Source organism: Vitis riparia, chromosome 18 (assembly GCF_004353265.1).
Source record: "Vitis riparia cultivar Riparia Gloire de Montpellier isolate 1030 chromosome 18, EGFV_Vit.rip_1.0, whole genome shotgun sequence".
NCBI classification, from domain to species: domain Eukaryota; kingdom Viridiplantae; phylum Streptophyta; class Magnoliopsida; order Vitales; family Vitaceae; genus Vitis; species Vitis riparia.
The window spans coordinates 15,060,987-15,074,237 of record NC_048448.1 but is presented as its reverse complement, the minus strand read 5'-3'; positions in this window follow the sequence as shown (position 1 = coordinate 15,074,237).

Sequence of the window (13,251 nt, the reverse complement as noted above, 5' to 3'; positions counted from 1 at the left end):
ATATGATGAACCAAATTTAATGAAGGATGTACAAAATTTTGTGAAGGATATACCAAGGGTCCGAAAGTGTGTTCCGAGGTGGGGATCGACCCTCAATCACTTCCTTATGGGTTTCTAAATGAAATTATGGACCATTCATGTTGAAATGGGGGTCCTAGAAGCTGTCGGATCGGATCTACCAAACTTAATGAAAGATGTACCAAATTTTGTAAAGGATGTACCAAGGGTCCGAAAGTCTGTTCCGAAGTGGGGATGGACCCCAAATCACTTTGTTATGGGTTTCTAAATAAAATTATAGCCCATCCATGCTCAGATGGGGGTTCCAAAAGCACTAGGCTCGAATGTACCAAATTTAATGAAGGATGTACTAATTTTTTTGAAGGATGTACGTGCGTTCCGAGGTGGGGATCGGCCCCCAATCACTTCCTTATGAGTTTCTAAATGAAATTATGGACCATCCATGTTAAAATGGGGATCCCGGAAGCACTAGGATAGAATGTACCAAATTTAATGAAGGATGTACCAAATTTTGTGAAGGATGTACCAAAGGTCCAAAAGTGCGTTCCGAGGTCAGGATTGACCTCAATCACTTCCTTTTGGGTTTCTAAACAAAATTATGGACTATCCATGTTGAAATGGGGGTCCTGAAAGTTGTTAGATCGGATGTACCAAATTTAATGATGGATGTGCCAAATTTAATTTGTGAAGGATGTACCAAAGGTTCCAAAGTGCGTTACGAAGTGGGGATCGACCCCAAATCACCTTGTTATGGGTTTTTAAATGAAATTATGGCCCATCCATGATCAGATGGGGGTCCCGGAAGCACTAGGATCGGATGTACCAAATTTAATGAAGGATGTATCAAATTTTGTGAAGGATGTACCAAGGGTCCGAAAGTGCGTTTTGAAGTGGGGATTTGCCCCAAATAACATTGTTATGGGTTTCTAAATGAAATTATGGCCCGTCCATGCTTAGATGGGGGTCTCGGAAGCATTAGGCTCAGATGTACCAAATTTAATGAAGGATGTACCAAATTTTTTGAAGGATGTACCAAGGGTTCGAAAGTGCGTTCTGAGGTGGGAATCGACCCCCAATCACTTCGTTATGGGTTTCTAAATGAAATTACGGACCATCCATGTTGAAATGGGGATCCCGAAAACACTAGGATAGGATGTACCAAATTTAATGAAGGACGTCCTAAATTTTGTGAAGGATGTACCAAGGGTCTGAAAGTGCGTTCCGAGGTGGGGATCGGCCCCCAATCACTTCCTTTTGGGTTTCTGAATAAAATTATGGACCATCCATATTGAAATGGGGGTCCTAGAAGCTGTTGGATCGAATGTACCAAATCTAATAAAGGATGTACCAAATTTAATTTGTGAGGAATGTACCAAAGGTTCCAAAGTACGTTCCGAAGTGGGGATCAACCCCAAATCACCTTGTTATGGGTTTCTAAATGAAATTATAGCCCATCCATGATCAGATGGGGGTCTCGGAAGCACTAGGATCGGATGTACCAAATTTAATGAAGGATGTACTGAATTTTGTGAAGGATGTACCAAGGGTCCAAAAGTGCATTTCGAAGTGGGGATCGGCCCCAAATAACTTCCTTTTGGATTTCAAAATGAAATTATGGATCATCCATGTTGAAATGGGGGTTCAGAAGCTGTCGGATCGGATGTACCAAATTTAATGAAGGATGTATCAAATTTTGTGAAGGATGTACCAAGGGTCTGAAAGTGCGTTCCGAAGTGGGGATCGACCCCAAATCACTTTATTATGGGTTTCTAATGGAAATTATGGCCCATCCATGCTTAGATGGGGGTCCCGGAAGCACTAGGTTTGGATGTACAAAATTTAATGAAGAATGTACCAAATTTTGTGAAGAATGTACCAAGGGTCTGAAAGTGCATTTCGAGGTGGGGATTGACCCCCAATAACTCCCTTATGGGTTTCTAAATGAAATTATGGACCATCCATGTTGAAATGGGGGTCCTAGAAGCACTAGGATAGGATGTACCAAATTTAATAAAGGATGTACAAAGTTTTGGGAAGGATTTACCAAGGGTCCGAAAGTGCGTTCCGAGGTTGGGATCGATTAACCACTTCCTTATTGATTTCTAAATGAAATTATGGACCATCCATGTTGAAATGGGGGTCCCAAAAGTCGTCAGATCGGATGTACCAAATTTAATGAAGGACGTACCAAATTTTGTGAAGGCTATACCAAGGGTCTGAAAGTGCGTTCTGAAGTGGGGATAGGCCCCAAATCACCTTGCTATTGGTTTCTAAATGAAATTGTGGTCCATCCATGTTTAGATGGGGGTTTTGGAAGCCCAGGATCGGATGCACCAAATTTGATGAAGGATGTACCAAATTTTGTGAAGGATGTACCGGGGATCCGAAAGTGCGTTATGAGGTGAGGATCAACCACCAATAACTTTTGAATGCACATTTGGACCCTTGGTACATCATTCACAAAATATGGTACATCCTTCATTAAATTTGGTACATCCGATCTGACAGCTTGCGAGACCCCCATTTCAACATGGATGGTCCATAATTTCATTTTAGAAACCCATAAGGAAGTGATTGGGGGCCAATCCCCACCTCAGAACGCACTTTCGGACCCTTGGTACATCCTTCATTAAATTTGGTAAATCCGATCCTAGTGCTTCCGGGACCCCCAATTCAACATGGATGGTCCAGAATTTCATTTAGAAATCAATAAGGAAGTGGTTGGGGGTCGATCCCCAACTTGGAACGCACTTTCGGACCCTTCGTACATTCTTCATTAAATTTGGTACATCTGATCCTAGTGCTTACGGGATTCCCATGTGAGTATGAATGGGTCATAATTTCATTTAGAAACCCATAACAAGGTGATTTGGGGCCGATCCCCACTTCGGAACGCACTTTGGAACCCTTGGTACGTCCTTCATTAAATTTGGTACTTCCCATCCGACATCTTTCAAGACCCCCATTTCAACATTGATGGTCCATAATTTAATTTAGAAACACAAAAGGAAGTGATTGGGGGCCGATCCCCACCTCGGAACGTACTTTCGAACCCTTCGTACATCCTTCATTAAATTTGGTACATCAAATCCTAGTGCTTTCGGGACCACCATTTCAACATGGAAGGGCCATAATTTCATTTAGAAACTCATAAAAAAGTGATTTGGGGCTGATCCCCATTTCGGACCGCACATTGGAACCCTTGGTACATCCTTCACAAAATTTGGTACATCCTTCATTAAATTTTGTACATCTGATCCTAGTGATTAAGGGACCCCCATCTGAGTATGAATGGACCGTAATTTCATTTAGAAACCCATAACAAGGTGATTTGGGCCTGATCCCCGCTTCGGAAAGCACTTTGGAACCCTTAGTACACCCTTCACAAAAATTGGTACATCCTTCATTAAATTTGGTACATCCTTTATCAATTTTGGTACATCCCATCCGACAGCTTTCGGGACCCCCATTTCAACATCGATGGTCCATAATTTAATTTAGAAATCCAAAAGGAAGTGATTGGGGGTCAATCCCCACCTCAGAAAGCACTTTCGGACCCTTGGTACATCATTCACAAAATTTGGTACATTCGATCCGACAGCTTCTGGGACCCCCATTTCAACATGGATGGTCCATAATTTTATTTAGAAACCCAAAAGGAAGTGATTGGGGGCCGATCCCCACCTCGGAACACACTTTTAGACCATTGGTACATCCTTCACAAAATTTAGGACATCCTTTATTAAATTTGGTACATCCTATCCTAGTGCTTTCGGGATCCCCATTTCAACATGGATGGTCCATAATTTCATTTAGAAATCCATATGGAAGTGATTGGGGGCCGATCCCCACCTCGGAACGCACTTTCAGACTCTTGGTACATCCTTCACAAAATTTGGTACATTCTTCAATAAATTTGGTACATCTGATTCTAGTGCTTTCGAGACCCCCATTTCAACATGGAAGGACCATAATTTCATTTAGAAACCCATAAAAAAGTGATTTGGGGCCGATCCCTATTTCGGACCGCACATTGGAACCCTTGGTACATCTTTTACAAAATTTGGCACATCATTCATTAAATTTTGTACATCCGATCCAACAGCTTCCGGGACCCCCATTTCAACATGGATGGTCCATAATTTCATTTAGAAACCCAAAAGGAAGTGATTGGGTGCCGATCCCCACCTCAAAACGCACTTTCGGACCCTTGGTACATCGTTCACAAAATTTGGTACATCCTTCATTAAATTTGGTACATTTGATCCTAGTGCTTCCGAGACCCCCATTTCAACATGGATGGTCCATAATTTCATTTAGAAACCCATAAGGAAGTGATTGGGGGCTGATCCCTACCTTGAAACGCACTTTCGGACCCTTGGTACATCCTTAAAAAAATTTGGTACATCCGAGCCTAATTCTTCCGGGACCCCATCTGAGCATGGATGGGCCATAATTTCATTTATAAACCCATAAAAAAGTGATTTGGGGTTGATCCCCACTTCGGAACGCACTTTCAGACTTTTGGTACATCCTTCACAAAATTTGGTACATCCTTCATTAAATTTGGTACATCATTCATTAAGTTTGGTACATCCGATCCGACAACTTCCGGAATCCCCCCTTCAACATGGGTGGTCCATAATTTCGATTAGAAACTCATAAGGAAGTGATTGGGGGCCGATCCCTACCTCGGAACGCACTTTTGGACCCTTGATACACCCTTCACAAAATTTGGTTCATTCTTCATTAAATTTGGTACATTCGATCCTAGTGCTTTCGGGACCCCCATTTCAACATGGAAGGGTCATAATTTCATTTAGAAACCCATAAAAAAGTGATTTGGGGTCGATCCCCATTTCGGACTGCACATTGGAACCCTTGGTACATCATTCACAAAACTTGGTACATCCTTCATTGAATTTGGTACATCCGATCCAATAGCTTTTGGGACCCCCATTTCAACATGGATGGTCCATAATTTCATTTAGAAACCCAAAAGAAAGTGATTAGGTGTCGATCCCCACCTCAGAACGCACTTTCGGACCCTTGGTACATTCTTCACAAAATTTGGTATATCCTTCATTAAATTTGGTACATCCGATCCTAGTGCTTTCGGGACCCCCATAATTTCATTTAGAAACCCAAAAGGAAGTGATTGTGTGCCAATCCCCACCTCGGAATAAACTTTCGGACCCTTGGTACATCCTTCATAAAATTTGGTACATGCTTCATTAAATTTGGTACATGCTTCATTAAATTTGGTACATCCGATCCTATTGCTTCTCGGACCCCCATTTCAAAATGGGTGGTCCATAATTTCATTTAGAAACCCATAAGGAAGTGATTAGGGGCCGAGCCCCACCTCGGAATGCACTTTCGGACCCTTGGTACACCCTTCACAAAATTTGGTACATCCTTAATTTAGAAACCCATAACAAAGTGATTTGGGGCCGATTCCCACTTCGGAACACATTTTCGAGCCCTTGGTATATCCTTCATTAAATTTGGTACATCCGATCTGACAGCTTCCGGAATCCCCATTTCAACATGGATGGTCCATAATTTCGATTAGAAACGCATAAGGAAGTGATTGGGGTCTGATCCCCACCTTGGAATGCACTTTCGGACCCTTGGTACATCCTTCACAAAATTTGGTACATCTTTCATTAAATTTGGTACATCATTCATGAAATTTGGTACATTTGATCCGACAGCTTCTAGCATCCCCATTTCAACATGGATGGTCCATAATTTCATGTGGAACCCCATAAGAAAGTGATTGGGGGCCGATCCCCACCTCGTAACGCACTTTTGGAGTCTTGGTACATCCTTCACAAAATTTGGTATATCCTTCATTAAATTTGGTACATCCAATCCTAGTGATTCTGGGACCCCTATCTGAGCATGGATGGGCCATAATTTTATTTAGAAACCCATAACAAGGTGATTTGGGGCCGATCCCCACTTCGGAACGTACTTTGGAACCCTTGGTACATCTTTCACAAAATTTAGTACATCTTTCATTAAATTTGGTACATCCGATCGGACAGTTTTCGAGACCCCCATTTTAACATGGATTATCCATAATTTCATTTAGAAACCCACAAGGAAGTGATTGGGGACAGATCCCTACCTCGAAACGCACTTTCGGACCTTTGGTACATCCTTCACAAAATTTGGTACATCTTTCATTAAATTTGGTACATCCGAGCCTAATATTTCCAGGACCCCCATCTGAGCATGGATGAGCCATAATTTCATTTAGAATCCCATAACAAAGTAATTTGGGGTTGATCCCCACTTCGGAATGCACTTTCGGACCCTTGGTTCATCCTTCACCAAAATTTGATACATTATTCATTAAATTTGGTACATCCGATTCGATAGATTCTAGGACCCCCATTTCAACATGGATGGGCCATAATTTAATATATGTTAAAATTGTGTTACATTATGGTATGAATGATTGTCCTAATATATTCTTCTTACAGAACATGACATGTAAATATTTTAAAATTAATGATGGTTGGAATATATTCCTCCTACAACATTATATCAGGTATATGCACATAGGGTTCCATGTATTATGGGAATCTAGACAGGAATATATTCCTAACCTACACTAAGTAGGTCTTATGTACCAAACAGTTGTGCATGGAAACCTATTTGGAAGGAATATATTCCCCCTATGTGTAAGATAACAGGCCATTGTCTCATTAATAGGAAGGAGAAGGTTGTGGACGTACATATGGATGTGAAAGGAGTGAGTGGAAGATATGACTTGCAACGACTTTGTCACGACTAAATAATACCAAATGAATAATCAATTATATGCATGATAAAAGTGTATAAAATGGGTGAGGCAACAAATAGTTCATTCCATATGTGAAACATTAATAGAACAACACATATTGTAACACCTAGTACTAATGAATTAAATAGGCAATAATGATTATTTTAGTACTTAACTTTAAGTTTGCTTAATTAGATGTTAAAACTAGTTTAGTGCTAATCATGTTTAATTATGAATTAAACTTTGATTAAGGTTAAGTGGGATTAGTTAATGATCTAAGCATGCTTATTAGGTTCTTAGGGACAGATTAGGGTTATGAAAACCTAAAGGACTAATGGGCAATTATAGGTTTTATTTTTGATAACTTGAAGGACTAAAGTGCAAAATTGGGAAATTGGAGTTAGTGGAATGCCACCTCCTACTTGGGTGGATTGGTGGCAGCCATGTGGGCTGCCACCTCGTGCTTGGGTGCTTGGAGACCCCTTTATAAGGGGGCTGCAGCTCATTCTGCACCATTTCACCTGTAGCAACTTGGGTTAGAGAGAGAATCTAGAGAGAGAAAGTGTAGATTTGAGGTAAGCAAGTTGTTTAATTTTGTAATTTTCGTTTATTTTGGTTCCTAATGGTATGTTGAAAAGAATTAACGGTAAAAATTATGTAAAAGTTGAGTATAATTAGCTATAAACCTGTTTTAGTTAAAAAATCGCAATTAATTAAAGATTAAAGTATTTTAAGTTAAGTATTTTATTAATGGTAAGATCAGCATAAATCTTTGTTTAATTTGGTTTGATTGAAAAATAAATTAGTAAACATATGATGAATTGGGTTATTTGGACACTTGGGATTTGTTAATAGGTTAGGCTTTAAGAAAATCAAAAGAATTAGTGTTTGGTAATTAATTAGGGAAATTAATATGCATTGTAAATATTGTTTAATTCAATTCAAATTTGATTTGAAAACATGTCGGATATAGATTAGAGAATGTGAGAACTAAAAATTTGTAACAATAAACTAAAACCTAAATTATGTTGTTTCATTTCAGTTCCTCGTAATAGGCAAAGATCGCCTACTTAGAAGAAACACAAAAAGGAAGTCAGTGTAAGGTAGGGAATTTTATGCTATTCTATGGTGTATTTGATTTCTTTCCTTGAATTATTTGTTGGAATTTCATGTTATTTCTATGATTTCATAAAATGTTTTAGAGTGTCATTACATCTTGTTTTATTGCATTGAAATGTTACCATGATATTGGAACGTATATTGGTATGAAGATTCATGGTTTGTGTTGTCGAAATGGTTCGTGGTGGGGTTGCATTGCAAGAAGGATATGGAGTTATCACAGATGATATTCAGAGAATTGATTGCTGGGAAGTGTTTATGTGATGCTACAGGCATTATCAATTGATATATTGTTTATGTGGGACCGTGGGTCATTGGGTGAAAGTCCTTAAAGCCCTCGAGGAAGACACTCCGATGTGGGTGTATGGGGTTGGTCCTGCCCCTGGGTTTTAGTCCCTAAAGACACGGGGTTGGTCCTGCCCTTGGGTATGAGTCCCAAAAGACACGGGGTATGACTTGCCCTTGGGTGATGTCCCAGAATAGTCATTATTATATTGATCGAGTTTCTTGTGGAGCATTGATATCTGCTGTGTAGATTGTTGGGAGTCAACAATTTATCAGTTGTGAAAGGATGGATAGGGAAAAACAATGATGAAACCAACAAACACATGCATACATGTTTGACATGATTACATATTTGTTAATGGTTATGAAATGTTTATCATGCATGCTATTAAACGTTTAATTCATGGTTTTTAAGGATATACTTAGGATGGTTATAAACTTTCCTACTGAGTTGTGAACTCACCCTATCCCTTCCACCTCTAGATGCAGGTCAGAAGACCTATGCAGGAAATAATGCTTGAGCAATGCTTTATTGTGATTGGATGCTGTTTGCTCACATTGAAAGTCTTTTGAGGCCTTGCCTTTTGTATCAAGACTAAACCTTTTGTTGGAATGATGTAATGTATATATTTGTCAGATACACTTGTAGTATGGGCTACCTGTAGTGAACAATGGGGTTTGGTATATGTAAATTAATGTAGTACAAGTTTCTTTTGTTAACTTAATAGTCACAATGTTTAATACAGGATGTACTCTTTATAACAGGTTTTCCATATCCTCTTTTTGAACAAATTCAAGTAGGAACTCAACATTTAAATTTTTGAGAGCACTTATACTGTATTTGAGTATCAATTGTTTACTTGAAGAATAAATAATAATAATAATAATAGTTGAAAAAAAAAAAAAAGGGGTGTGACACATATTTGGAGGCAAAATTTGGAGCCTTGCTTAATGAACTCCACACCGGAAAATAGTTTGGTTTAGTAGGGCAGGTGGTGGTTGAATGTGTTTAAAAATGGTGTTCGAATGTTTGTTTTGTGTCAATATTATAACATATGATCCGTAGCTCTTGCAATCATGTCAATCCACTTTGTTCATGCCAAGACCGTAATTTGAAATGAATTATTCTTATTTTGCAGTTATTACGGATGACTAATGATGTATATTATGTAGTTTTCGCTGGTCGAAAAAGAGGTATTTACAATTCGTGGCCAGAATGTCAAGAACAAGTGGTTGGGTACAAAGGAAATGTGTATAAGTCGTACAAAACATTCGAAGAGGCTAGACGGTCTTGGGTGTTCTATGAAGCAAGGGTGAACTGTACGGAAGGCACATCTACGCCAAACCTTGGAGAGAAGGCATTCCAAACAACAATAATTACTATTTAAAGATTAATGAGTCATAGTTATTTCCTGAAAAATATGTAGAGATGGCACAAATAAGATAAGTCATCATATACAATTGGCCTATCTCTTCCAATTTGGGCATTCAGTTCAGAATTTGAAATAAGAGCCCAAAGGGGAGGAAATGATTTGGCAAGAATAACTTTGAAGAGAAGTATAAGTACCATGTGACATGTAAAGAAGAAATTATTAAAACATGCTCAAATTAGTTATGATAAGTGTAAATAACAAAAGCTTAATTTATTAAGATCTAAGCTTGTTAAAGCATGAGAATCATAATGCAATTAACATTCATAAGCAAGTGTCTGCTCTAACAAAAAAGGCCAAATTCATTGATATGCTACAACCAATCAACTCTTTTTTGCACTTATTCATAGAATGGATGGCAAAACATACCCTCAATAAACCATGGCCAGGTGAAAACCAATTGACTCAACAGAAAATACTCAACTTAATTAGCTAAGTAAAAGTCAAACCATTTAGAACTAATGTCATATCGATCCATTTGGATACCAAGGAAAAAAAATGGCCACATAATGACAAAGCTTTTGGGAAATCAATTAGTTGATATTCAAAATAGCAGACAGGTTTTGTTAGCATGCAACAGATAAATAAATTAAACATATATTCCATTAAGAGATTAATTTTTGACTATTTATCTAGGGAACGACTTATGGTAATACACCATGATCTTGAATGTGGCATCAAGGCCAACTTCAAAATGCACAAGATTCATAGGCTATCAATAGTCTCATATGGAAAAACAAAAATAGTGGTGTCGAAGATATTCTGTTCTTTCAATAGAAGGGATGTTCAAAATTGTACCTTAACATTTTAGAGTTTTTGTTAATGAAGAATAATCGGAACAAACTCTCACAAATTCTTTCTTATGCTCTCTCTGACTTTTAACATGACTGTCTATATTAGATTGTGTTGATTGGTTGGCCTCTTAATGATTATAGAGAGGTGCTTTTGTTAATCTCTCAATCTAATTGCCTTTATGTCTCCTTTCTATACTTCTTGTGTACATTTGTGCACCTTCTTTTAATTAGGCGATGTTAATAAATTGTACCTTAACATGTGATATGTCAGAAGTATCATCAGTCTGCACATAGTAGAACTTGTTAAACTTCATGTTTTCAAATGCTGCTTTAGTCTACTAACTCATATCTTCAAGGGATTTTTTTGGGTTTCTCTAGCTTACAAGAAAAGAAATTAACAAGTACTCAACATATCTGAAATTTATGTGCAAGACCAAAACTATTGCAACGACTGGTATCTGCTATAAAATACCTGTCTATTAGCTTTTTTTGTCTCTCGAACCTTGTCTTTGACAAAATCCTGAGCAATCAAAACAATTTAAGTTCATGGTATGGTTTATTACATGAAGAAGCAATCAGTTACATGCATATCATCAATTACATATCACCTTAAATGCATCATTTTGATCTACATCCAATTCATCCTCCTCAATCAACTTATCAGTGAACTCCTAAAGATAGGAAAAGTATAGTTAACCACAAGATGTAAATAAAACATAATAAAAACTTATAAAGCTTCTGAGTAATGAAGGAACTTATTCCTTCAAAGGGTTCCTTCCACAACACTCCCCCAACAAAAATTAGTCCTAGAACAAGTCATATTTTGTCTTATTAAATGTCTAACCATAAAAAATGACTCTAAACTAATTTTAGTGTCAATTGTTTTATAGATGCGAGATAGCTAAACCCACAATCAGATGGTAATAAGAATTCCCTCAGCTAAATAGAAAATACAGCCATTTGACCAAATTAGTTTACAGGGTTGTTGAATTATCTAATAATTGGCTCATGATTATACATAAACAAAGAAATTTGGGGATAAGTTTAAGCAACCAGACCAAGTCATTACAATATTTTCAACTGATTTAAACAGGTTATATGGAAGAGGAGAAACATAAAAAAAGTTACTTGTGTACCTCAAGTTCATCAAGAACATGCTGGCTCGGTCGGGTAATAGGGGTGGAACTATCATAACATCAAGTGTCTCAGGGATCCCGGTACCCAAATGCATATGCTCCAAGGTCCGCTGGAGGTCCTGAACCTCAACAGCCTCTGAAATACAAACGATCCCCTCCATGTGGGGTGCATGATCTAAACCTCTGACAAAGTAATCAGTCAATTGAAAGGTGTACAGGCGAAGGGGGTAATCAAATGGAACCCCAGACAAGTAGGCCCTTACTTTGTCCTTGCACAGTCGTGCCATGTAACATGCATCCTCTTCCGTAGGAGTGTAACCTAACCCATAAGGTATGTCATGATCAATTGTGAAAGTAAACTCACGTGGTCCATGCTAGTGGCGACCCAATCCCAAGCGAGCAGAGAAAACATGCTTCTCATCATGTTAAGCACCAAGGTACTACTGTACTGGTCGAATGACATAGGCACCATATCTCTGTTGTCATCTTCTAAACTGATAACTTGAACCTCATCGAAAGTAAACTCGGTCAAATGCAAGTCATCCTCATTGTGACTCATCTGTAATACTAGCTCAGAAAAGGTGACAACATCCCGGTCAGACTGTATTGTGATAATGCGACCCTCGTGTATGAACTTTACCTTCTGATGAAGGGAAGATGGTATGACATCGGCCTTATGAATCCAAGGACAACCAAGAAGCAGGTTAAAGGATGACTGAATCCTCATAACCTAGAAAAGCATTGAGTATCTGACTAGGCCAATCATAACGTGTGCAATAATTGTACCCATAACTGTCTTCTGAGTCCTGTCATAAGCTCTAACGATCTGTGTAGAAGGCCCAAAATCAGATGGAGAAAAGCCAAGGGTAATGGCTGTAGCCAAATGACAAACATTCAGGGCAGAGTCGTTGTCCAGCAAGACTGTCGGCACTCAATGGCCTGAACATGCAACACTGATATACAAAGGGCGAATGTGACCTAATCCCTCCAGTGGCAAGTCATCTTCGAAAAACACAATGCACGCAGCCCTATCAGCTGTCTGAAAATGAATCAGGCCCTCTGAGGTGGTAGCAGTATCAACTCTAATTTGACCAAGGGCTTTGACCAATGCATCTCTATGTGTGCTATATGAGGCCAATAGGCTTCAAATGGATATGCGAGCCTGCGTAGTGCGCATTTGGCATAAAATCTTGTCGTATTCTCTCTGAAGCTCCTTTCTAGCAACTATACCAGAAAATGGCCTATCGACAGGTGGAGGATGTGCTACTCTCCTGCTTTGTGTGACTATTTGAACATCTTTATGAGCAGACCCATACCCCTCTGGGAACAGAATGAAATGTGTCAAAGGTGGCACATGCTGTAAGTACATTGGTGAAACTGTAGGCTGTCATGGAATCTCATCTAGGGCCAACCTGAATGGCCTGGGAACCTGCTGTCCATGGGTATATCCACTAAAATCTAAGTCCTCGTACAAATTGATCGGTTGAGGAGCCTCTCCATCCCATCCCATCATAAATACATCACCCTCTGTGTGCTCAATCAAATGGATTCCCCCTGGGGTGGAGGTACAACTCTAGTGTCATGAGTAGGTAACAGGTCTGTGGTCACTGCGGGTCATCCCAAATCAACCAAACCCTGATCAATCAAGTCCTGTATAGCATGTCTTAGTGCTG